General features: G+C 38.3%; 1 protein-coding gene across 2 annotated transcripts in view; it reads left to right on the top strand.

The window, feature by feature from the left end:
• PDSS2 (decaprenyl diphosphate synthase subunit 2) overlaps positions 1-27,987 on the top strand; it is a 262,661-nt gene that overhangs the window by 114,694 nt on the left and 119,980 nt on the right. The window lies entirely within an intron of this gene.

Here is a 27,987-nt window from a genome sequence, read left to right as displayed (position 1 = left end):
CAATGGTAATAGAGGCAAAGAGAGAAGATTCTCAGGTTGGTTATCTCTAACCCTGTAATCCTTCTTCTCTATAGTCAGTGGCATATTGAGTGTCCATTTTCTATTATTAAGATTGCCCTATTCCCTTCTATTCTGCTCAACTTTTTAAGTGGAATAAAATATCCTTAATTTTTCAATAGTATCCCATTCCCTACAGGATTAAATCCGAATTCCTTAACAGCAGCAGTTACTTCCTAGCAGCCCTAGAGTAGAAGTGATGGAGGTAAAAATAAAAGCATGATTGTGATTTTTCTTTGCCCACCAAGAAAAAGGTATGTGCAAAAGAATGGTTGTTGACCTAATAGAACTGTTTAGGCTCAATCAGGAAGGAAGGCTGAGGGAGTCCAAAATTAGGTAAAAAATAGTGATCAAGGATTGGAGGTCATGAAGATTCATATTTTAGGGGGAAAAGTAATAATTCAGTGAGAGAACTGAGAGATTAGGAGGTCATAGATAGAAAGCAGTATATGTGAATTGAAGATTTCAGAAGTAGAACAGCTCTAAATGATAAGTTCCAGTTGTTCCTGAGAGTGGGGTTGACAGCATTTGAATTGAGTAGATTGAGAAACTACAGGTGGGCAGTTCACGTGATTGAAGTCAACCAAGAGAACAGAACTAAGCGAAGTGCTGAGGACTCCAGTGAATGCAGGGTGACAGAGAAGAGAGTGGTGCAAAGTAGAGCTGCTGCAAAGGAGCAGTGGTCTCTCAAGACAGTGCAGAAACAAAGCACCAGTCCCACCTCTCAACTCTTCAGTTTGTGGCTTGTAGGAAGTTAAGTATATCCACTCACAAAGATACAGGGATATTGGTACCCCAGGAAAAGCTCTGGCTCAAGTAGAGCCAGAACCTAGAGCGACTGTTCTGTGAATTTTTAGAACACTTAACACATTGTTTTGTAATGACTGATTTATGTATATGTTTCCCCACTAGATAGTACCTTCTAGAGGTCAGGGCCTATGTTTTAGCCATCTTCCAACTCAACACCTCTCCAACCACTGAGCCTTTTATTACATTTTGTACCTTTGAGGCACTTTTTATCTATTTTTTAGTAATTTGTATACCTATCTTATCACTCATTGACTCATTCATTCAACAAACATTTGTTGGGCACCTGCTATGTGCAAAGCTATGATAATTATAGAAAAATAATCACTATAGCTAACACATATCGAATTTTCTATATGTCTGGTACTGTTCCCTGTGCTTTATAAATGTTAACTCATTTAATCCTTACAATATTGGTTAACAAAAAAATCACTTTTCTTGGGAAACAGGCTTAGAGAAATTTAATAACCTGACAAAGTTGGTAGTGTAAATAAATGGCAGAGTTGGAATTCAGACCCCATTTGACCATGGAATTCGTGCTCTTTCCATTACTGTAGACGCCTCTGAATTAGAGTGCCCTAAATATACAGTTGCTCCTCGGTATCCCCGTGGGGTTGGTTCCAGGAGCCCCTGTGGATACCAAAATCCACTTTGATGCTCAAGTCCCTTATATACAATGGTATAGTACAATGAATACAGTCGGCTCTCTGCATCCACAGGTTTTCCATTTGTAGATTTAGCCAGCTCCACAGTTGGTTGAATCCATGGATGCGAAACCCAAGGATATGGGGGCCAACTGTACTTTCTTTTTCATCTTGACATCCTCAAGACTGAGCGCAGATCTTTATGTTTGGTGGTATTGAATTGCATAGTGCTTAGAAACCAGGTTATAGACTTTTTTCTTTGGCCTCTAAATCCCAAGCACTGTGGTGGGCACTCAGGTGCTCCATGAATTATTGTTGATTTATTCAGACAAAATTTGCTTTTGTTTAGACGTTGAATGTGGATCATGGTGTTCTATACAGTTTAAAAATAAAAACATTTAGGTTTGTAGGCTATACCTCTTTTATTGCACATTTCCTTTACTCTTTTATCTATTGGGAATACAGATATCTGTATGTTTTCTTTGATACAGAAACCATGTTTTTAAATAGACCTGCCCCACATAGATGTTCTGTCTAATGGGCTTCCCCTATAGACAAAAAACAAAGTGTACTTCATTTGTCATTAGTCCTGAAATGCTCAGTGCTATAAATTTTGGTATTAAAAACCATTACATTCATACTCATTGGAGACACGTTTTCAAGGAAATACTTGGATAATTATGCACCTACAAGATTTGCTGCCGTCCATGGGTAATTTACATTCTGCAGTAATATGGAGCTTCTATTACCCTACTATAATTACAATGAATAACTTACATATTCATTGCAAATAATGATGTAACGGATTTTTAGAGTCTATGCATAAGAGAACCAACAAACTGAGACGCAAAACAAGTTTCCACCCCTTCTTTCCAAAGCTGTAGTTAATCACTTGAACCCTATCCAATATAGTAGAAAGCTGGCAGACTTCTCTTTGCAGCAGGCTGTGTAATGTAAAAATGTTTATAATTTACAGCTTATTATGCCATGCAAACGACTCACTTCTCACTCAGTGAAGGAGAGTGAGAAAATAGGGCTGCGAAATTACTTACCTCCCCTTTGTTAGTTGTTTTCTGGCAACAGCGGAAGGATACTTAGCACTTAAAATGCATCTCTATATTTAATTTTATATCATTCACTTCAGAACTTTAGAAATAGGAATTTACTTTTTATCTCTTTTTGTAGAGGCCAGAGCAATTTTAATTTAACAAAAACAAGCTGAAAAGTCAGTTGTCAGAGAATTTAAATGGAATAGTACTAAATTAAGAGGGTTTAAGTCAATTTATGGCTTCAATTTTGCAAAAGCTTTTTTTTTTTTGACACACCTACAGTGTTTAATAGGCAACTTGTTATTTTTCAAAGGTACCTTATGCAAATTTTGTTTTATCTATACTGCTTTGGCTGGAAGTTAATCTTCCTCAGGAATACTTAGAAGGGTAGGCAAGGTAACATGGACCTCTCTGTAATCCACCCATTTTAGGTCCTTCCTTAGCATTTTCTAATTTTATTGGTTCCACTCTTAGATTCATAAAGCCCCTAAAGTCAGGTACTACATAGTCTTTTGTGGTTGCCATTCTCTCTGTGCCTAGTACACTACTGCAGGTTTATACTCAATAAATATGCCGCAGACCATGACCTCCATTTTGATGGGAAAGTAGCCCCTCTGTGAAGGACTAGGGCTCACTTTTAGGTTCTGTACCTTATAGATGAGCCTTCAGTGAGGGAACTTCCTAAGAGAGAAGTAAAAACCCAAGAACTGGTAACTAAAAGCCTTTTTCCTTCTAATTCTTCGGCTCTTGATGGAGGAAGAGCTTTCTATTTCGTTTACACTTCCCTGGAGTTAGAGGAAAAATTTATATGTAAATATTTAAAACATTTAAAGCAACATGTTTAATTGTTCCACTCTCCTATTTGTTTTAGAATTAATGTAGAAGCTGGGACGTTGTCACAGGAGAATTCCTTTGTTTTCTAATTCAAACCTTTTTTTCTTTTTTAAGTTAAACATTACAACAGCCTTAAAGTCATCTCTGATCGTGACAAAGCGAAAAATTGAGTGTAAGGATTTATTCTGTCTTTTTGGCTTCTTCCTCTTGAGTAAACAGAGACCTGAGATGTGCCAGAGCCCAGCTGTCTGGGTGCGAGGATGGGGTGCCCAGCACTGCTCTCCACTGACCTCTTCTGGCCTCCTGTTAGATGTGTTATTGAAGTGGACAGCTGCTGTCTCTTAGAATACCTTGGTGATAGGGGGTGGCCAAGGAAAAGTAGAGGGAAGTTAGCCAGCATAGACTCCGTGATGATAACCTCTCAGCCTTTTCACCACTCAGGACTCCTTTTGCTGTTCTCCTGCCCTTCTGTAAAGGAGTCTGTTTACCAGACACACTTTATATGTAAAATAATGATTACTTGATTTTCCATTTTATCAGATATACTTGTAACTGGGTGCCTCATGACCAAGATGTAACCACTACTATCACATCTTATTAATGAGTACAGAACTAAAGGAAATTGATGTTTTTTATTAATAGATGTTCCTTTATCCAGGGGTGAATGAATGGCTTTCCTTAGACATTTTGGAAAGGGGAAGATAACTCACTTCTCTGAAGAATTCTTTCTGTGAAGAATCCTTAAAGATCTAGGAAATCCAGACAGGGAACCACTGACTTAGAGTGTATTATCAAGCAATAAGTGCTCAAATATTTTTGCTATACAAATGGTGATCGTTACTAATTTAGTGCCATTTTCAAATAGTAAAACATGAGCCCCTCTGTTACTGTTATAAATGATGAATCAGAAGCTTTTATTTGTACCCGTAGAATAGGAGTTAGAGATGTAACCCAAAGCCCTGATGGTTTCCAAAACAGAATTCCTTTCTTTCCTAAAACTGGGAGGTCAGGAAATGTTTTAATCTATGTACTGTGTTTGGTTTGGTGATGCATAGTCATCACACCTAAAACTCAAACATCTTAACATTTTGAGATAAAATAGCAGGTTTGCTACACACAGAAAAAGCCTCTGTTTCTGAGTGCTTCATTAAAGTCTGTAATTCAGACTGTTATTGCTCTGCGTTCCCCCCTCCCTTGTATTTTGTGCCTTTCTTTCTCAATTTATCATACTTCATCTCTTGTTACACTCTTGTCTCATGTTTTCCCCACATCTACTGGTTGTGCTTTTTATCTATTATTGAATATCATCTAGTAATACCTAAACCATTTTAAACTCTAGAATAAGGCAGAGGTGAGAGCAAATGAATAAATTACAGTCCTTAGAATGGTGGGAAGAAAAGACATTGACAAAACAGCTGCTCCAGCAGGACCTCTGGATGCCCTCGTGAAGTGGGCCCCCCATGCTCTTCTCTCTGTGCACCTTCAACAGTCTCATTTTTGTTTTGTTCCTTGCAGCTCATAATTCCACATAGTAATGATGTGAACTTAGAGCAATAAATAATCAGTATGGGGCCCCATTGCTTTTTCCTTTTCTATAGTTTAACAATATGACTTCTTATTGTTGTATTACAATTACCATCTCATGATGCTCTGTACCTCTTGTGACTTCTGATGTTCTTCAGCTGGGGCTTTTCCTGACAGAAGAAAATTGAGCCAAGCAAAATTCAAAGTCAGGAATGATGCTGCAACCATTTACACAAAGCTGTATGTACATAATATGTACACAGTTATAGATATCATCTTACATATAGTTTTTAAAAATCTTTGGAATCTTTACTTATGTTTGTTCAACAGATGAATATCTTGGAAGGTCAAATACTACTGAATTGAAACACTATTTAGAAAGGGGGAATGACTGTTACATAAGAATCTAAATCAGCATAGATTTATAGGACCTAGTTTAGAAATATCATGATACTCAAAAAAGAGGATATCTGTTATGCTCTGGAAGAAATGAAGTATTGCTATCATGATGCCACAATCCATTCAGGAGTTCATTATATCCTAGACCATAGCTATGTATAGAGGCTGTATTAGGACATAATGGCATTTCTGTTAAAAAAAAAACAACAACAAATTTTTGTGGGTATCTGATTATACCTGAACTGTAGTGGGTACCATACCAAAAGAATTAAATAATTCTGTTCTCTTCCCTCTAAAAGTTTGCTATGTTTTACACATATTTCAAGAGTAGACACACATATATTAGACTATAGTATATTATAGCTCATACTTTTATCAGTTTAAGAGGAAAGACACAAGGATACTTCTCTCATTTGAGGGGATAAAGGACAATTAGAACAGCCAGTGAAATTCAAAATTTGGTCATGGCAAGTTATTCAATTGGACTTAGAGTTAACATTAGATGGATGATACCTTTATTCACTCTGAAATTTGATTAATCATACATGGACCTAACCAGGGAATGTTTTCCTTAAGATACCTTTTTTTTTTTTTTAACATGATCATTTGAACTTCCTAGACCTTCCTTGCTGACTTTATTTCATAAAGTCCGTCATTCCAGTGTTGGGATATTTTCCTCTAATTTGGATCGGCTTTTAAAAGAGATTCCTTAAAACTGTATTTTCTGATTCTCTGAGGTAAATGATCCCACTTCAGCACCCTCACTCCCCACTTCTCCACATTATCTGTGTATTTCTCCCCCTCATTCTCTACTAGGTAGAATTATCCTTTTGGTCCCACTTTAGGTGTTACTTTCTTTGGGAACACTTCCCTTACTCCAGCAAGATTTGGGCTCCCCTGGCCCTCTGCGTGTGTTTACTTCTTTGATAGCAGTTGTTGCCTAGGATTGAAATCATTTCACTTCCTGTCTGAATCCTTCACTGATCTGTGCATGAGCTTCTTAAGGACACAGTATAGTTTTCTGCCCCCATCTCCCCATTTTGGGATGAATTCTCAGAACCTGTCACACAGTTTGACATGTGGCAGGCACTAAATAAATGTTCATTAAATGAAAGCAAGAGATCTTTGAATATCCACTACAATTACAGTCTGTTAATAATAAAATATGGGGAAAGTATATTTGAAATATTATCCTTCTAACTATAATTAACTGTAATATTTTATTAACAACCAAGCAGGACTCTTCAAAAGATCTCTTTGCTACAACTGTTTACTCTGTTAGTAATTCAGATGCTACTAATCAGTTATCTGATGATTTAACAAAATCCATTAAGTAGCTATTTTTTAGTAGTATCTATTTTAGTTTTTGTTACCTACTCCAATATTTGCTTTTTTGACCAGCTCTTTCCAGCTATAATAGTTTTATCCAAATTTCCAATTTATTAAATATTAATAAATGTGGATTTGCCACAAAGATGAGAACCTAGGTTATCTTTTTAAGAAAATAAATACTTTATAGCAATAAGTGAATTTATTACCAAATTGTGCACAAAGGCAGTGTAAAAAAATGTTTAAAATAAGTTGATAGGTGAACAAAGCATTTCAAAGTATAGGTTGGTGCTTCTTCATTAACTTTAGTTTTGTGACTTTTGTCAGTTGATGTCACAACCTTAGTATTATTTTTTAAATAGTTTTTTTTTTTTAAGGGATACTTAATTAAGTAATGTGGTGTTTGCTTATTTCAGTCTGTCTTTGTTCCTGTCAAAGCTGTGCTGCCAGGGCATTGCTTTTCTTTTCCCTTTTGTTAATATTCTGTGTTAGATAATGGTTTCGCAAATAATAGATTCCAAGGACCTTTGATCCACCATTACTGTAAAATAGAATGCAACTTAATTTTTTTCTGAGCATAATGGTTTTAACCTTGTATACTAATTTGACTGTGCTTGTGGGGGCAGATCCTTAAATGAGACACAAATGAAGGAAAAATTGCTAATGCTGCCACTGTATATCTAATGAGCACTGTGTAATAAACCATAACCTCTTCGACATTTCTCTGGAAAGCGGCGTGATTATTTTGGATGGCTAGCCCTTTGTGGATGGCTCATTACCATCTGGCATAATATGTATTGATAGAGACTGTAATTGTCAACTCCTATTTGACATGCTGTTTCTAATAAATATGGCTTACATCGCTGGAACCCACTAATGGTTATATGGGAAACTGTAATTAAAGAAAAAAATTTTATATATTTTAGGTTAAAAACATTGTATGTATATATATAAAATATCTCTGTAGAGGATTGTCTGCTCTCCTCTGCCCCCCAACCTCCCTTTGCAGCTTCTTGTCTTAGAGTATTTGAAGCTTCCCCCGAGGATTGGTGCTCTTTTTTTCAATACAGGACCAACATGTGACAGGTCCCGTGTGTGTGTGTGTGTGTGTGTGTGTGTGTGTGTGTGTGTGTGTGAGTGAGAGAGAGAGAGAGAGAGAGAGAGAGATTGATTTTCCTCCACACTTGAAAAAGACATCTCCATTGACAAAGAAGTGACAATATGCAAACTCCTAGGTATGTATAAGATCTGTAAGACTGTAGTTTATACTTCTGGGTTCAGCTCATGAAGTTAATGCTTTATAGCCAGGCAGTCTGATATTATTCACCTTTCCCATGGTTTTCTTTAACTTTATTTTTTCCTAACTTTATTCTCATTTTGGTGTAAGAAATTTATATTCTTTGATAGAAAAAAATGATACCTGAGGAGCCAAATTACTATGAAATTATGAATCTCAAGGATATTAAAAACCCACAGAACACCTTACAGAATATTTAAGCTTGGAATAAAAATGTAAATTAAAGATTAGAATTGGGCCTGCCTCATGTTATAAAACAAATGTAGGCCTAGTCAGTTTATGTCTGAAAATGTAAAATTGGAGTTCTAAAGAATAATATTTTTGTTACCCATTGTATAATTGTAATATGCTCTGAACTTCAGACAAGGAAATGTACTCTTGATTTATATCCTATAGTTCATGATCTTTATGAAATGGAATCCTCAGCATATAACACATGAAATCAGAACATGAACAAATGTTTATATTTCCTGGAGTAGGCCCAAAAAATCATGTGAAAACTTAGGCAGTTCTCAGGTTTCTTCTTAGCAATGTGAAGTTTGATATCATAATCTTCAAGCTAAGAAGATGGAGACCCATTTTCACCATTCTGGTGAAGAGAAGTAGGTGTTTGAAAGAGTGTGGCTCTGTATTCGTCCACCCATGTTTTGAATTGTGATTCTGTCCATTTCCTAGGCAAATTTCTTGATCTTTCTGAGCCCCAGTGTACTCATGTATAAAAATAGGAACAATACTACCTACCTAGCACAGCTGTTATAACAATCATTTGGAAAAACATATGAAGCACTTAATGTAGTACTCTTGGTACCTAGTAGGTACTCAGTAAATATTATACTTCTTTTTGCCCTTTTATTCTCCCTTCTTCCTTCCACCCCTCACAGATGACATTTCTAATCTAGTGCATTCTCTACTTTCTCAAGGATGTCCTGCCCATGAAACATGGAATTTTAATTTTGTTAGTTTATAATAGCTAATCCTTGTTAGTAGCCAGACCCTGTTCTAATTTTCCTACATGTATTAACTCACTGAATCCTCACAGCAACCTAAGAGATTATTATCATCCCCTTTTAACAGACAGAAAAGACTGAAGTACAGAGGTGAAGCAACTTGCCCAGAGTGATAGTGATGGAGCCAGGATTTGAACCCAGGCAGTCTAACTCCAGAGCCCAGACTCTTCAACTCAGCTACATTCCTCTGCAGTTTACCCTTTCTCATGTCACAAAGGGAAAGAGCAGGTTCTGGTAAGGTTCTAGAGAGGGCTGGTCTGCTTTTCTTTGTAAGGCTGAATTATCCTTAGAGGACAAAGCCAACGTAGCTGTCAGGGGTAGGCTGGGTATTTCTGGGGAGGATAGATGGTAAACTATGTGGAGAAAGAAGCAGCTATGCTATAGGATGCCAAGGAAAGGGGGAACTGAGTGACATCTATTCTTGTACTAGACCTGCCAGCAAATACCAAATGTTTGCAGTGCCCTGTATACTGTGCTGTTTCCTCAGCATGGAATGCCATTCCTACTTCTTTTCATCTGACTCTTACCTATTCCTTAAGACACAGCTTAGCTCTCGTCTTCTCCAGAAAACCTTCCCTGATCCCCAGGCTAAGCTAAGTATCCCTTTTCTGGGCTCCCATAGCACACTGTGCATAAGACTATACAAATATTAGTGGTGATAGCAGTAATAGCTACCATGCACTGGGTACAGACCATGTGCCAGGCATGGTGTCGAAAGCACTTTACACATGTGATCTCATTCATGTCTCACAACAGTCTTAAAGGGTCAGTAGTGATAGATGAGGACAGTAAAGGTTGGGGGCATTAAATAATTTAGCCAGGATCATACAGCCGTAAGTGGCAGATCTGGGATTTAAACCAGGTCTTTCTTACTCCAAATTCATATTCTTAATAACTGCAGTGTATTTACCATGCTTTGTTGACATTATCTGCTTTTGTCTTTCACATAATCAGATTACAAACCCTTCAAGGAATGTACTGTGTTTTACTCATTTTTTTTTACCCTAGATCCTATCGAAATTGTGCTTTAAAGAAGAAAGAAACAGAATATTAAAACATGCTTATTTTTTTCTAAATGAACTTGAATTTTAAATGTGTTTTGTAATGAGCAAAGTTTAATGTAATTTTCTTTTGACTTTAATATATTATCAATCAGTAAAAACCATATACAGATATTGCTGGGTAGGTTACTCTAGATCTTGCTTTAGGATTTAAATCAAATATTATATGAATAAATGTTCATAATTGATAATTTAACATGATAAATATGGAACAAAAGGTAGTACCATAAAATTACTCAAGATATGCCATTAATAATATGATTCGAATAACTATAAAGTATTTGTAGAAATACAGAGAAATTGAACTGCGGCTATTAGCAGGGATTCAGAATGACAGCCATTTACCTTTAGCCCCCTGAGGAACAACCCAACATCCTGCCCTTTCCTCTCTGTGGGCACCAAAACTTCACCAGCAATCCCCTCTCAAGCCCCTCTCTCGGGACTCCTGGCTTAGTCCTTTCCTATGGAGAAGGGCAAGACCTTTACAGCAGAAGGCAGTTCAATTAGGAACTATCTAAATTATTGCCTAAACCTAAGACCCAGTGAGGCTGAACTGTGGGTACATTTTTATCTTTCAAGAGGGCTTGCTAAAAGGGCAAGCCAGGGTGTTCTCTGTATCACCTCCCCTGATAAAGTCTTCACTGCTTTCTTCTCTTTAGAATGAGATTGAAGACAAAGGGCTAAGTTAGCTTATTCATTTCTCTGCTTTCAATCTGAGTTAATTCTGTCAATTCACTTTGATTAATATGTAGGCCTCTGTTTTAGACCACAAGCTGGGCACTTGTGTCCAGATGAAAGTATGCTGGTGAAATTAGGTAGTATAATGACTTGACATTCTGATAATTAATTGGCAGTGAATATTTTACTGCAGTTTCTAAGACCCAACTGTTAATTCACATTTCTTTGGTTTAGGTTACCTTACTTAAGCAAAATATAAATAAGAAGCATGTTAATTTTCTTTTGTCTCTGGGTGAAAATGACTTTTGGGCAAATAGTAGCAATTCCATTATTTCGTTCTCCTTAATTTATCCAAGCCACTTGGTACTGTGGCCAGAGGATAAAGGATGCTCCTGGACTTTCCTCCTCCTTACTTGTATTGTTCTCATTTCTTTTCCTCTCAGGCCCTGTCTGAGAGGAGACACCCAAGCCTTTGTCCTAAACCTACGCTCCGCCCATATTCCCGTTTCTGTCTGCTGGCTGCAGCCATTCTCGAACCATTCCATGGCAGCTGTCGACTTTGTTCATTGTCTGGCAGGGGCAGTGAGCCCTGTTGGGACCAGCAGCGGCAGTAGCATCAGCTAGCGGACTGGAGAGCCGCCCCCGCCCTCCCACACAGCGCTGTGGCAGCCACGCATGGCATTGGCATGGCGGGTGTGAGCAGCAGCATCCTTGCTCTCACTGATCAAGAAAAGTCCAGCTCTCCCGTTACCTCTTCCATGGAGCCTTCCCATGACTCCCCCATATCCTCAGTGATCATCGCTGTGTATCCCTACTGCAGTTACGGACTGTGGCATTCATTTTACATTTACTAGATGCTATAGAGTTTCCTTGTTAAATTTTTTTGTGTCACTGTGATCTATACCCAACTAAACTGTGAGCCCTCAGGGCAGAGACCATGTCTTAAACAACTTTAAGAGAAAGAATACATATACACTCATACTTTGATACATACTCAGGGATAGACCAAAACCACTTATAATTTCTATTTCTGGGGTCTGACACATAGTGGGTATTCTATTAATAATTTTATTGAGAATAATGATAATCACATAACCCAGGTTAACAGTTTTCTCAATTTTCACCTGTTCTGACTCATTTAAATTACAAATAATCAAAGTATTTTGCTTTTAAAGTTTTTTTCCCCCATGAATTAACTCAGGAATGAGCTATTTCATGTGGTTGTGAAATACATATATTAAGGTTAACATATTTTAGTTTACTGTAATGGGACTATATATAATCTGAATGGAGTGAGTGTTTATTAAATGACCCTTTCTCCTTTCTTATTACATTCTACTGATCTTCGACTTCCAAATTAGCTTGTGAACCATTTGGTATCATCAACTATCAGCAAGGTTTTTTTTTTTTTTTTAACATCTTTATTGGGGTACAGTTGTTTTACAATGGTGTGTTAGTTTCCGCTCGATAACAAAGTGAATCAGCCATACATATACATATGCTCCCATATCTCTTCAGCAAGGTTTTTAATAAGGGAATTTGGTGACTTGTACTCAGATATTTTAGGTTTATCTTATTCCTTACAACCTTCTTATTTTTTAAACTTACAAACACATTTATAAGAAGAGTCATCAGTGTTTTTTAAATGATTACCGTAGGCTTCGATTACTCTTTAAGTGACTGGACTTGATTGGAGGAACGTCTAAAAATGCAGAGTAGTGAAAGGAAGCTGGTTTCCTTTAAGAAAATCATACTGTGGACATAAGAATTAACTAGACCAGAGCGTGGGGAAGATAATAATGGTAGCAGAGTGCCAAGATGATTAAATGTGGAAATGTATAAAGACATAAAAGGCAAGACAAAGCCCACAAGAAATGGAAAAAATCAGATTACTTGGATAGTTAGGCATTGCAGAGTTTGCTCAGAATAAGCACAATAATATAGGCAGCCACACTCTCAACTGCTTGCTTACTGAAAAGTCTTATAGAGTGGAAGTGCTTGTCTATGAGTTCGAAGTATATTAGATGAGCTTCAAGGTCTCCATTTAATTCTTTTTTTAATTTTTGGCCATGCCGGGCAGTTTGCGGGATCTTAGTTCCCTGACCGGGCCCATGGCAATGAAAGTGCGGAGTCCTAACTACTGGACTGCCAGGAAATTCCCTTCATTTGATTCTTTAAGTCCAGACCTTTTAAGATGCTACCTTGTATTTCAGTTGAAAGCATGAATAAAATGTTTCCTGATTGGGATATATAGTTTTATCCCTTTGCAAAGTTAATGTATTTTCTGGGGTGAGCAGGGGGCATATTCAGATGTCTGTTTCTGGTTTTGTTGTTTTTGTTTATGTTTTTTGTCCCTGCCAGGCTTTAAGCTTCTTGGGAACAGTACTCCAGCGTGTTTACAGGGTAAAGGCAGCGCCAAGCACAATGCCTGGCACATCACAGCTCACAATATACAAGACTGGCAGAGCCATGTGCACATTTGGCCATTCTTTGAAAGTACATTTTATTAGTTGTTTGTTTAAAAAGTATGTTCTTAAAATGTGTGCATATTTAAATAAGCATATCACCTGCCTTTGCAGGAGTAGAGGTGAGCACTGTGGATCCAGAAGGCCAGGATGAGAAGTCATGGTTACATACAGGGAAAGAGAACGATCACTGGGGTGCAACCAAAAGTAACGTGGTCTTAGAAGTCTCTATAAAAACCAGATACTTATGCTCAGAACTATTTGGGGTTTGAAGCCAACATTTGCAAACTTAACATATTTTGTAAAGCTAATGTATTTTCTGAGGTGATCGGGAGCTATTTTCAAATATATCTATTTCTGTTTATTATGCAGAAAAAGAAAAATTTCACAAATTGGATTATGAAATTCATCTCTGTGATCCTCTTTGATTATTTAATACCATGTAATCAAATTAATTGATTTTTAAGATTTCTTGTCAAATGCTAGTTCAATTTTTTAAAATTTCTGTATATTGAATATCTGCATACCACATACATATCTGAAAGACCACTAAGAAGTTATAATTTCTGGAACATATACATTCCAGCATAATAAAAGAATGATTATTCTGTGCCACCTGATTTTGTCACTAAACAGAAATTTTTTGAGAAACTTCCATCTAGAAAACTTACACTTAAATTATTTTATCGGCTCCTTGGGGTAGCATTATATATAGAAAAGATTAGAAGATAAAGGTTGTACCCCTAGATACAATGGATGACTGCCTGTATGGCCATGAATAAAGTACTTAGAATTTCTGGGCCTAGATTTCTACCTCTGTAACTGAGACAGCAGAATTGGATGATGGGCATCCAAGGTCCTCATTATAATTCTTTTCTGAAAAAAGTCCTAAATTTGGTGTTTGGCTTTCAAAGGTCTAAGAACCATGTCAAGCCCCTTCCCACAATAGTATAGGTTTCTGGAACCATGTGTTAGCCTACTCTGTATTCCTCGTGCCTGCGTTGTACCTGTCAGGTAACAAGTACTTACTAAATGTCTCTTGAATGAATAAATAGAGCTAGAGAACTAGTCCCATTTTGTAAATGTAAAAATGGGGAAAAAAAAATAAGACATTCATTATCTGTCTACCCGTTTAAGCAATCAGTGTAATTAGGAAAAAGCCTTGTCTGTTACCCAGCCGATAGTTAGTATTCCATAAATCTTTATTGCTTGCTCAATGAATGAAGTTTACTTCCTCCTTACAAAAGTCATATGGAATACCTGTTGTTTGGCCCATTTTCAAACAAGAGAAAACCGAGATTTGGGAGGGATGAAATAACTTCTTAAGGTTTTGCAGCTCATAGGAAATGAAGCCAGGATTTAAAACTAGAGCTTTCTGATAACAAAAGTCACTATTTAGATAAACTTAATTCATCGTAAAGTATAAATAACTCATAATTATTCCCAAAGGTTCTGATGTGAGGAGGCAAGATTAGAATAGGAAGACACATACTTCAAGTGTTGTGGGAAGATAGGAACACAGAAATCAAGCTTACCACCTTTCTGGAGTTGTACCTGGCCCAACCATTGAGATTACTTGCAATTCTTAGCAGTTTTCTTTTCAAGTAGGTGAGGTATCAATATGAAAAAAGTATTTTCTTTGCTCGTAAAACAAACTTCATGAGTATAGAAGAAAAAACACAGGATGGGAGTTAGGGCACCTGGATTTTAGTTCTAATATCTACAACCCATGGGACCTTAAGTAATTCAGTAGACCTTTTCAATCTACTGATCCCTCATCTGTAATATAGATGTGTTAGTCTAGATCAGTGAATTTTTACAAAGATTCATAGAAGAACTTCAAGGGCTGGACAGGGGTAGGGAGTGGGGATTGAACTAGAGAGATAGGAAAGGCTTGCCCATCACCAAAGGAGGCACCCAGAAGTCCAGGGGACTCTGTGGTCTATACCAAGCCCAGGATGCCCCTGTAAGAATGCCTGTGGTACTGTAATGGATGACTCCCTGTCACCACAGGTTCAGATCTTGCTGCTCTGTAGGTGCCTCACTCCTGACATGTACTAATGAGATAATTGGGATATAAAGTTTCCTCTCAAGCTTTATTTTAATTGAAAGGTGAATTGATTTAAAAGCAGTAATAGTTAATGTTTATTGAGCCCTTACTATGTGATGTTATTGTTCTAAGAAGTATACATACCGTCATCTGACGCCCACAACACTGACATGTGCTTTGTTATCCCCATTTTACAGATGAAAAGACTAGGCACTGAGAGTGGTTGAGCAAATTGTTCAAGATCACACAGGTAATAAATGGCAGAGCTGAGATATGGATCTAGGCAGTCTGGCTACAGAATCTGCACTCTTAAGCTCTTTGCCATAAGGTGTCTCTAAACAAATCCTAAAAGAGAATTTGAAGATAAGATTTAAAGAAAACCTTAAATACATAAGAGTATATGTGGTATATGCAGAAATGACTGCATACTTGAGTATGATGCTTGAATGTCTGAAGATCATAAACGCTGCTTTGGAGCATTGCCTTTTGCAATTCCCAGATAAACCTGAATTTCAGATTCCCTGAAGAAAGAATCTGAGTGCCCTTAATTAGGCCAGGTGCTCAGCTCTAGGTCACTCAGCCAGGGTAGGGGAGACTGAGGCCACATAGAAGAGACATGACAGCTACTACCCACGTTATGATCTCAGTAGGGGATGAGGAGGCAGCATTTCCAGAGAAAAGGGAATCATTATCAGGATGATCACCCAAAAGGTGTTCACCACAATAATCAATTGGCTAAGTCTGGGCTGACTTCAGGACATAGCTTAGAATTGTTTTTCTTCCCTGAGTCTCTGACATAAAGCTTATGTCCTTGTCATTTCAGAGACTCATGGAGAAATTATGGACTGCCACAAACCAGATCATTTTTCTTTTTATTTTGAAAGTAAAATAGCCCGTTTGGCAATATCTAATGCAATTTCACTTCTTAGGGGTTTTATCCTACAGAAATACTTCCACATTATGCACATAGATATATGTACGAGGATGTTCACTGAAATATTGTTTATAATATGAGAAAATAGGAAATGACCTAAATATTTATTAATGGGGTCTGGAGAACATTATGGTATATCCATAAATATCTATCATTAAAAAGAATTAAGTAGTCCCATATGTAATGACAAGAAAATTCTACAAACTACCTTAAGTGAATAAAGCAAGTTACAGTACAATATATATACAGTATGAACTCATTTTTATAGGGAAATGCATGGCATTTGCTGTTTATAAATGCATTACATTTGCTGTATGTTTATAAACATGTTAAAAACATACAGCAGAAGTCTGAAAGAAAATATGCTAAACTGTAAGGGAGAGAACTTCTGGGGAAGAAAGTAAGATGGAGGGATAAAGAACCTGGTAGGACCCCACAGGAATATAATTTTAAAGTTGCTAGTAAACATACTAAAAATGTAAAAGAAAATGTGTTTAATTAATGTTAGCAATATATTTTATTTAAACTAACATAGCTAAAATATTATCATTTTAACATCTTCAATATAAAGCACTTATTATTGAGATTGTTAAAAAAATTTGACTGTCTTTAATGCTTAAGGACATCCCAGTTCAGACCTGCGACGTTTTCAGTGCTTAATAGCTGCATGTGGTTAGCGTCTATCACACTGAACAGCTTATCTCAATATACTTTTGTATTGTTTTGATTTTTTTACAGTAAGAGTATTTTCTCATCTGACTTGTATGATTTATTTTTGTAAGTAGACCATTTAATTGCTGTGATATTTTAAAGGTGAGTTTTAATCCTACCTTTTAATCTTCCTGTACCACTTTTCTATGAAAAAGAAATTTGGATGGCATGCTTGTTTCACTTGAAATCAGTAGTCATGGATTTTCATTCCAGTGAACACACATTAAGTCCATATTGGAATTAAATAAAGTAGTACAGTTTGAAAAAACAAATGGAGATAGCTTTTTATCGCATCTAAACTGTGATTCACAGAGTTTTTCATTACTTCTTACGTATGTATTACTCCTTTCCTTGCAGCTTTCCTGTGGCAGCCTTTTGAACATTTCTGTTGTTTCTTTGGATGTAAACAGAAACACACTAAAGGAGAAATGTGAAACTTAAAGGTTGCCCGGGGTGTGATTATAAAGTAATATGGTTTGTTTGTTTATTTATTGGTGAATAAACAAACTATACATTTGTCTTTCAAAGTAATTTGCTTGAAAGCTGTATATGGATACCATTTTCTGCATATATCCTTTGAGATACTTTATAGTCAGTTTTTTAAAAACAAGCATTACTTTCAGATACCTGATAGATCTGTCATTTATATTTGGCTTTGAAGAACATGTATATCATGTGGACATTTCACTCTTTGTCACAGATTGTAATATTTTTTCAGTAAAAGTATGTTGACATTTCCATTTTATAATTGTTGCTCTTTATAATTAATTTCATTTAAAATTTTAAATACTTGAAAAATTAAAACAAAAATCAAGACAAATAGCCTAAATTAAGAATGACTCGAAATGAGCATAAGGTTTATTTTTTAGGGCGATGGAAATGTTCTAAAATTAGGTTGTAGTGATGGTTGTACAACTCTGTAAATACTAAAATTCAGTGAATTGTACAGTTAAAAATAGGTGAATTTTATGATATATAAATTATATCTCAATAAAGCTGTTTTTAAAATGAAGATAAAGTAGGCTTCAGTGAACTATAGTCTGAAAATAATTTTATGCATGGTAACAAGAGTATTTTGTAGGATCTAATTGTTTAAAGTGGTATTTAGAAATGCCATTTGATTTTTAAATATTCCTTTCATTTAATGTTCAGATTGTATGTCTTTCCCTCTCTTGGGTAGTATTTCCTGTAGAGGCTCTCTGGCATTTCTTTCCCCTGTGGAAATCTATTTCTTCATCTGTAAAATAGGGTTAATAACTAAACTTGGTGAAGATTAAATGAGATTCTATTTTTTAAAAATCATAATATCTGGGATGTAGTAGGTTATGAATTGTGCATACTGATATGTACCTGTCCATGGTTTTTATGGTCTGTAGTTTAAACATATAGGGGAACCACTCTACTTTTATTCACAAAATATTTGGGGGAACATTTAGGATCTATGACTCTAGATTCCTAGCTTGATTAGATAGCACGTGTAAGCAATCGAATTTAAAGCATATCACTTTGTAGCCTATACCCTGGCACCCTTTTTCATAGGAAACAAATCTTTGCCCCTTTATGCTCACCTTACCTTCACATTTCCTAGCCTTAGACACATTTCATGGTCTAAACGAAGCCTGCCAAAGTTGCCTTTTCAGACCTCATTGCCTCCTGTTATTCAGTTGGAGAGGTCTTTGCAGAATGACATTTCCATCCCACAGTGCTTCCTGTGCCCCATTTAACATGCAGCCTTTGCATTTCTCCTAACCCCTACTTGCTTTCCTATCATGAACAATTCAGAACTCACAGAGCCCTGCCAATAGGTATTGGGCCCAGCACTAAAGTTCAGTAATGATTCTGATTCCCCGTATTTTTAAACAATCTCCAAGATTCACAGGTAAAAATCTGCTTGTCTTCTTCGTTTGCCATCACACATTCTTCCTTTCATCCCTCCTAAAACCAAACTGTGCATGGCAACTCCAATTCACCAAATATTTTTAGCTTTCTCCTATTCTAACATAGCTCCCAAGCATTTTCTGGTGTATAATCTGGGTTTCACTGGACTGTCATTTCTCCCATTCTGGTTGAGCCTGTAGCAGATTTCATAGCTAAATGATGAACCTTCGAAGAAAGGGGTTTGTAATGAAAATGGAAACACCAGCGTGCTCTTTGTAATCAGTTCTTTAATCCTCCACCTGCCATAATGTAGCGACGGCTCATAATTATCGGAGCAGAGAACCAAACTCCTGTACTGCAGCAGAAAGAATGAGCACTGTGGGAGGGCAAGTGACAGAATCTACACTCCAGTGGGGAGGGGGACAGGTATTTTGGAAACTTTGACACAGAATCAGATGTATTTGTATAACCTTTTCATGTAGAACTGTGCTGCAGTCAGAGAGGGGGTTTTGCTTTTCTTTATTAAAAGCTTATTAAATGAAGAAATAGGACAGTCGTTTTGCTTCGGTAGATGGGGGTCAGAGAGGCGGGTCTGATCTCCTCAGGATATTAATGTCTGCCTTCAACTGGGGGAAATGAGCCGTCACTTGAGTTAGAGGCAGCTTTATGTGCTCATCACTAGGGATTCCCATATGTCCAGGGAGCTGTAACAGTAAAAAATGTCAGAGCTCAGTGGTAGAGTGCAGAGGGCTCTCATTGGAATTCATGTCAGGAAGCTCAGCTCAGTCTGCCCAGAGCAAATCTGTTTAATGTTGATCAGCTGTCCATCTGATAAACTGAACTGATACGGGCATTCCCTCTGAGGCTGCCCTGACAGTGACAGCCACAGCACCCAGATGTCTTATTAGGCTTTTTTGGTAGTCTCAAGTATTTTTAACCCCTTTTGTGATACCCAAACAAAAAGTACTTTTAGAGACCTAGATAAGGAGGCCTAGCAAGGTTTGCCCTTTGCTTCTCTGGCAGAAAACAGCCCAGCTTAAACTGTTTCCAGAAACCACATACTTAGTTAGCTACCTCTCCTCATAAAAAGCATCTAGTTAACCAGCAGAATAATTGTGTTGACAGTGTCAAGTAGTGTCTAGTTATTCAGAATAATGTTTCTTAAAATGTTTTTAGGGACTTCCCTGGTGGTGCGGTGATTAAGAATCCACCTGCCAATGCAGGGGACAGTAGTTGCAGCACACGGGCTCTAGAGCGCAGCCTCAGTACTTGTGGCGCATGGGCTTAGGTGCTCTGCAGCATGTAGCATCTTCCTGGACCAGGGATCGAACCAGTGTCCCCTGCATTGATTGGCAGGCAGATTTGTTTTATACACATCTTTATTGGAGTATAATTGCTTTACAATGGTGTGTGAGTTTCTGCTTTATAACAAAGTGAATCAGCTATACATATACATATATCCCCATATCTCCTCCCTCTTGCGTCTCCCTCCCTCCCACCCTCCCTATCCCACCCCTCTAGGTGGTCACAAAGCACCGAGCTGATCTCCCTGGGCTATGCGACTGCTTCCCACTAGCTATCTATTTTATATTTGGTAGTGTATATTTGTCCATGACACTCTCTCACTTCGTCCCAGCTTACCCTTCCCTCTCCCCGTGTCCTCAAGTCCATTCTCTATGTCTGCATCTTTATTCCTGTCCTGCCCCTAGGTTCTTCAGAACCACTTTTTTTTTTTTTAGATTCCATATATATGTGTTAGCATATGGTATTTATTTTTCTCTTTCTGACTTACTTCACTCTGTATGACAGTCTCTAGGTCCATCCACCTCACTACAAATAACTCAATTTCGTTTCTTTTTATGGCTGAGTAATATTCCACTGTATATATGTGCCATATTTTCTTTATCCATTCATTTGTCGATAGACACTTAGGTTGCTTCCATGTCCTGGCTATTGTAAATAGAGCTGCAGTGAACATTGTGGTACATGACTCTTTTTGAATTATGGCTTTCTCAGGGTATATGCCCAGGAGTGGGATTGCTTGCTCATATGGTAGTTCTATTTTTAGATTTTTAAGGAAACTCCATACTGTTCTCCATGCTAGCTGTGTCAATTTACTTTCCCACCAACAGTGCAAGAGGGTTCCCTTTTCTCCACACCCTCTCCAGCATTTATTGTTTGTAGATTTTTTGATGATGGCCATTCTGACTGGTGTGAGGTGAAACCTCATTGTAGTGTTGATTTGCATTTCTCTAATGATTAGTGATGTTGAAAATCCTTTCATGTATTTTTTGGCAATCTGTATATCTTCTTTGGAGAAATGTCTATTTAGGTCTTCTGCCCATTTTTGGATTGGGTTGTTTGTTTTTTTGATATTGAGCTGCATGAGCTGCTTGTAAATTTTGGAGATGAATCCTCTTTCAGTTGCTTCATTTGCAAATATTTTCTCCCATTCTGAGGATTGTCCTTTTGTCTTATTTATGGTTTCCTTTGCTTTGCAAAAGATTTTAAGTTTCATTAGGTCCCATTTGTTTATTTTTGTTTTTATTTCCATTTCTCTAGGAGGTCGCTCAAAAAGGATCTTGCTGTGAAGTATGTCACAGAGTATTCTGCCTATGTTTTCCTCTAAGAGTTTTATAGTGTCTGGCCTTACATTTAGGTCTCTAATCCATTTTGAGTTTATTTTTGTGTGTGGTGTTAGGGGATGTTCTAATTTCATTCTTTTACATGTCACTGTCCAGTTTTCCCAGCACCACTTATTGAAGAGGCTATCTTTTCTCCATTGTGTATTCTTGCCTCCTTTATCAAAAATAAGGTGACCCAAGGTGCATGGGTTTATCTCTGGGCTTTCTATCCTGTCCCATTGATCTATATTTCTGGTTTTTTGCCAGTATCATACTGTCTTGATTACTGTAGCTTTGTAGTAGAGTCTGAACTCAGAGAGCCTGATTCCTCCAGCTCCGTTTTTCTTTCTCAAGATTGCTTTGGATATTTGGGGTCTTTTGTGTTTCCATACAAATTGTGAAATTTTTTGTTCTAGTTCTGTGAAAAATGCCGTTGGCAGTTTGATAGGGATTGCATTGAATCTGTAGATTGCTTTGGGTAGTATAGTCATTTTCACAATGTTGATTCTTCCAATCCAAGAACACGGTATATCTCTCTACATGTTTTTATCATCTTTAATTTCCTTCATCAGTGTCTTATAGTTTTCTGCATACAGGTCTTTTGTCTCCTTAGGTAGGTTTATTCCCAGGTATTTTATTCTTTTTGTTGCAGTGGTAAATGGGAGTGTTTCCTTAATTTCACTTTCAGATTCTTCATCATTAGTGTATAGGAATGCCAGAGATTTCTGTGCATTAATTCTGTATCCTGCTACTTTACCAAATTCATTGATTAGCTCTAGTAGTTTTCTGGTAGCATCTTTAGGATTCTCTTTGTATAGCATCGTGTCATCTGCAAACAGTGACAGCTTTACTTCTTTTCTGATTTGGATTCCTTTTATTTCTTTTTCTTCTCTGATTCCTGTGGCTACAACTCCCAAAACTATGTTGAATAATAGTGGTGAGAGTGGACAACCTTGTCTTGTTCCTGATCTTAGAGGAAAGAGTTTTTCAGTTTTTCACCATTGAGAATGATGTTGGCTGTGGGTTTGTCATATATGGCCTTTATTATGTTGAGGTAAGTTCCCTCTATGTCTACTTGTTGGAGAGTTTTTATCATAAATGAGTGTTGAGTTTTGTCGAAAGCTTTTTCTGCATCTATTGAGATGATAACATGGTTTTTCTCCTTGAATTTGTTAATATGGTGTATCACATGGATTGATTTGCGAATACTGAAGAATCCTTGCATTGCTGGGATAAACCCCACTTGATCATGGTGTATGGTCCTTTTAATGTGCTGCTGGAACCCCACTTGATCATGGTGTATGGTCCTTTTAATATGCTGCTGGATTCTGTTTGCTAGTATTTTGTTGAGGACTTTTGCATCTATGTTCATCAGTGATATTGACCTGTAGTTTTCTTTCTTTGCGGCATCCTTGTCCGGTTTTGGTATCATGGTTTGGTATCATGGTTTGGTATCATGGATGGTGGCCTCATAGAATGAGTTTGGGAGTGTTCCTCCCTCTGCTATATTTTGGAAGAGTTTGAGAAGGATAGGTGTCAGCTCTTCTCTAAATGTTTGATAGAATTCGCCTATGAAGCCATCTGGTCCTTGGCTTTTGTTTGTTGGAAGATTGTTAATCACAGTCTCAATTTCAGTGCTTGTGATTGGTCTGTTTATATTTTCTATTTCTTCCTGGTTCAGTCTCAGAAGGTTGTGCTTTTCTAAGAATGTGTCCATTTCTTCCAGGTTGTCCATTTTATTGGCATATAGTTGCTTGTAGTAATCTCTTATGATCCTTTGTATTTCTGCAGTGTCAGTTGTTATTTCTCCTTTTTCATTTCAAATTCTATTGATCTGAGTCTTCTCCCTTTTTTTCTTGATGAGTCTGGCTAATGGTTTATCAATTTTGTTTATCTTCTCAAAGAACCACGTTTTAGTTTTATTGATCTTTGCTATCGTTTACTTCATTTCTTTTTCATTTATTTCTGCTCTGATCTTTATGATTTCTTTCCTTCTGCTAACTTCGGGTTTTTTTGTTCTCCTTTCTCTAATTGCTTTAGGTGTAAGTTTAGGTTGTTTACTTGAGTTGTTTCTTGTTTCTTGTTGTCGGATTGTATTGCTATAAACTTCCCTCTTAGAACTGCTTTTGCTGCATCCCATAGGTTTTGGGTCGTCATGTTTTCACTGTCATTTGTTTCTACCTATTTTTTGATTTCCTTTTTGATTTCTTCAGTGATCTCTTGGTTATTAAGTGGTGTATTGTTTAGCATCCATGTGTTTGTATTTTTTACAGATTTTTTCCTGTAATTCATATCTAGTCTCATAGCATTGTGGTCAGAAAAGATACTTGATACAGTGTCAGTTTTCTTAAACTTATCAGGGATTGATTTGTGACCGACGATATGATCTTGGAGAATGTTCCATGAGCATTTGAGAAGAAAGTGTATTCTGTTGTTTTTGGATGGAATGTCCTATAAATATCAATTAAGCCCATCTTGTTTAATGTGTCATTTAAAGCTTGTGTTTCCTTGTTTATTTTCATTTTGGATAATCAGTCCATTGGTGAAAGTGGGGTGTTAAAGTCCCCTACTATGATTGTGTTAATGTCAGTTTCCCCCTTTTACGGCTGTTAGCATTTGCCTTATGTATTGAGGTGCTCCTATGTTGGGTGCATAAATACTTACAATTGTTATATATTCTTCTTGGATTGATCCCTTGATCATTATGTAGTGTCCTTCTTTGTCTCTTATAGTAGTTTTTATTTTAAAGTCTATTTTGTCTGATATGAGAATTGGTACTCCAGCTTTCTTTTGATTTCCATTTGCGTGGAATATCTTTTTCCATCCCCTCACTTTCTGTCTGTATGTGTTCCTAAGTCTGAAGTGGGTCTCTTGTAGACAGCATATATATACAGGTCTTGTTTTTGCATCCATTCAGCCAATCTGTGTCTTTTGGTGGGAGCATTTAATCCATTTACATTTAAGGTAATTATCAATATATATGTTCCTATTACCATTTTATTAATTGTTGCAGTTTGTTTTTGTAGGTCTTTTCCTTCTCTTGTGTCTCCTGCCTAGAGAAGTTCCTTTAGCCTTTGTTGTTAAGCTGGTTTGGTGGTGCTGAATTCTCTTAGCTTTTGCTTGTGTGTAAAGGTTTTAATTTCTCTGTTGAATCTGAATGAGATCCTTGCTGGGTAGAGTAATCTTGGTTGTAGATTTTTCCCTTTCATTACTTTAAATATGTCTTGCCACTCCCTTCTGGCTTGCAGAGTTTCTGCTGAAAATCAGCTGTTAACCTTATGGGGATTCTTTTGTATGTTATTTTTCCCTTGCTGCTTTTAATATTTTTTCTTTGTATTTAATTTTTGATAGTTTGATTAATATGTGTCTTGGCATGTTTCTCCTCTTCATTTGTTTGGTCTGGTGGGTTTTTACCTTGCTCCTTCATCTGCTGTGTGTTTCTCTGTCTTTTCATTTTGCTTAACTTGCTGTGTTTGGGGTCTCCTTTTCACAGGCTGCAGGTTTGTAGTTCCCATTGTTTTTGGTGTCTGCCCCCAGTGGCTAAGGTTGGTTCAGTGAGCTGTGTAGGCTTCCTGGTGGAGGGGACTAGTGCCTGTGCTCTGGTGGATGAGGCTGGATCTTGTCTTGCTGGTGGGCAGGACCGCATCTGGTGGTATTTTGGGGTGTCTGTGACCTTATATGATTTTAGGCAGCCTCTCTGCTAATGGTTGGGGTTCTGTTCCTGTCTTGCTAGTTGCTTGGCATAGGGTGTCCAGCACTGTAGCTTGCTGGTCATTGAGTGGATCTGGGTCTCAGTGTTGAGATGGAGATCTGTCCGAGAGCTTTCACCATTTGATATTACGTGGAGCTGGGAGGTCTCTGGTGGACCAATGTCCTGAATTCGGCTCTCCCACCTCAGAGGCACAGGCCTGACACCCGACCTGAGCACCAAGACCCTGTCAGCCACATGGCTCAGAAGAAAAGGGAGAAAAAAAATAAAATAAGAAGAAATAAAGTTATTAAAGTAATAAATAAATAAAGTTTAAAATTATTAAAAATTTTAAAAAGTAAAAAAAAAAAAGAAAGAAAGAAGAGAGCAACCAAACCAAAAAACAAATCCACCAATGATAACAAGTGCTAAGAACTATACGAAAAAAAAAAAAAACGGGGCTTCCCTGGTGGCGCAGTGGTTGAGAGTCTGCCTGCCAGTGCAGGGGACACGGGTTTGTGCCCCGGTCCAGGAAGATGCCACATGCCGCAGAGTGGCTGGGCCCGTGAGCCATGGCCGCTGAGCCTGCGCATCCGGAACCTGTGCTCCTCAACGGGAGAGGCCACAGCAGTGAGAGGCCTGCGTACCACAAAAAAAAAACACACACAAAAAAACGGAGAGACAGAACCCTAGGACAGATGGTAAAAGCAAAGCTATACAGACAAAATCACACAAAGAAGCATACACATACACACTCACAAAAAGAGAAAATGGAAAAATGTATGTATATATCTATATATATAAAAAAAGGAAGAGAGCAACCAAATCAATAAACAAATCTACCAATGATAATAAACTCTAAATACTAAACTAAGAATAAACATAAAACCAGAAACCAGTCAGTCGCATACAGCAAACCCCAAGTCTACAGTTGCTCCCAAAGTCTACTGCCTCAATTTTGGGATGATTTGTTGTCTATTCAGGTATTCCACAGATGCAGGGTACATCTGGTTGATTGTGGAGATTTAATCCGCTGCTCCTGAGGCTGCTGGGAGAGATTTCCCTTTCTCTTCTTTGTTCTCACAGCTCCTGGGGCTCAGCTTCGGATTGCCCCCGCCTCTGTGTGTAGGTCTCCTGAGGGCATTTATTCATGGCCCAGACAGGACGGGGTTGAAGTAGCAGCTGATTAGGGGGCTCTGGCTCACTCAGGCCGGCGGGAGGGAGGGGTACAGAATGTGTGGTGAGCCTGTGGCGGCAGAGGCCAGGATGATGTTGCAGCAGCCTGAGGCACGCCGTGTGTTCTCCAGGGGAAGTTGTCCCTGGATCACGGGACCCTGGCAGTGGCGGGCTGCACAGGCTCCCGGGAGGGGAGGTGTGGAGAGTGACCTGTGCTCGCACACAGGCTTCTTGGTGGCAACAACAGCAGCCTTAGCGTCCCATGCCCGTCTCTGGGGTCCTCGCTGATAGTCACAGCTCACGCCTGTCTCTGGAGCTCGTTTAGGCGGTGCTCTGAATCCCCTCTCCTCGCACACCCAGAAACAATGGTCTCTTGACTCTTCGGCAGCTCCAGACTTTTCCCCGGACTCCCTCCCGGCTAGCCGTGGTGCACTAGCCTCCTTCAAGCTGTGTTCACGCCACCAACCCCAGTCCTCTCCCTGGGATCCGACCTCCGAAGCCCGAGCCTCAGCTCCCAGCCTCCGCCCGCCCTGGCGGGTGAGCAGACAAGCCTCTCGGGCTGGTGAGCGCTGGTCGACACCGATCCTCTGTGTGGGGATCTCTCCGCTTTGCCCTCCGCACCCCTGTTGCTGCGCTCTCCTCTGTGGCTCTGAAGCTTCCCCCCTGCCACCCCCCATATCCAGCAGTGAAGGGGCTTCCTAGTGTGCGGAAAATTTTCCTCCTTCACAGCTTCCTCCCTGAGGTGCAGGTCCCGTCCCTATTCTTTTGTCTGTTTTTTCTTTCTCCTTTTGCCCTACCCAGGTACATGGGGGAGTTTCCTGCCTTTTGGGATGTCTGAGGTCTTCCACCAGCATTCAGTAGGTGTTCTGTAGGAGTTGGTCCACATGTAAATGTATTTCTGATGTATTTGTGGGGAGGAAGGTGATCTCCATGTCTTACTCCTCCGCCATCTTGAAGTTCTTCCCAGCAGGCACATTCTTAATCACTGTGCCACTAGGGAAGTCCCACAAGTTTTGTTTTGTTTGGCTAATTTCAAGTAATAACTATTGTGATTCCTTGCTGAGTCCCAACATCCTCTGCTTTCTCAAGTATGAATACCACCACTGAAGGCAGCTCACCTCTCTGTAGATTGGTTGGCAGGTATGGAGGGAAATAATTACAGAATCCATCAATACTGAACTGTCGTGACTTCTCTGGGTTTTTTTTTGTCTTTTCTTCCCCCTCACTTCCAGACCGTGTGTTTTCATGGCATGGCAAGATTCTAACATTGCTTGGATATCTAATCTCTTTGAATGAGACCAGATGCAAAGACTTCTTGCTTTCTGCCTCTTTTCTATATATTCTAACTCAGAATGTCAGGTGAGCTTTCCTAAAAGAGATGCAGAGCCCTCAGTCCTTTTGAGTGATTGCTTAGTGTGTGTGGTCAGAGCTGGAAGTAAGACCTGGGCAATGTTTCAGCCCTCGAATCTGTGACTTGATCTCTATTTGGAAGTTACCATTACTGCAACCTACAGCTTTGAGATTTGGGGTTTAGTCACTGTTTTTAAAATCACAATTCTCATTGCCAAATGAAGGAATGAAGCAAGATTAGTTTTGAATGCTGTGGTCGTGGCAAACCTAAAATTCAAAGATATCTATGCGAGTGACAAAATAGGAGAATCACTATGTTTCTGTAATTTTTACAATGAATTAAATAAATGTCTTAGGACTTTGGGCCTAGCTTACTTATTAAAAAGTAATATTTGACAAAGTTATCACCATGAAAGTTTCTTTCA

This window comes from Grampus griseus, assembly GCF_964374135.1.
Source record: "Grampus griseus genome assembly, chromosome: 13".
NCBI classification, from domain to species: Eukaryota; Metazoa; Chordata; class Mammalia; order Artiodactyla; family Delphinidae; genus Grampus; species Grampus griseus.
The sequence above is the reverse complement of the archived record's forward strand: the minus strand, read 5'-3'. Positions and strand labels throughout refer to the sequence as shown.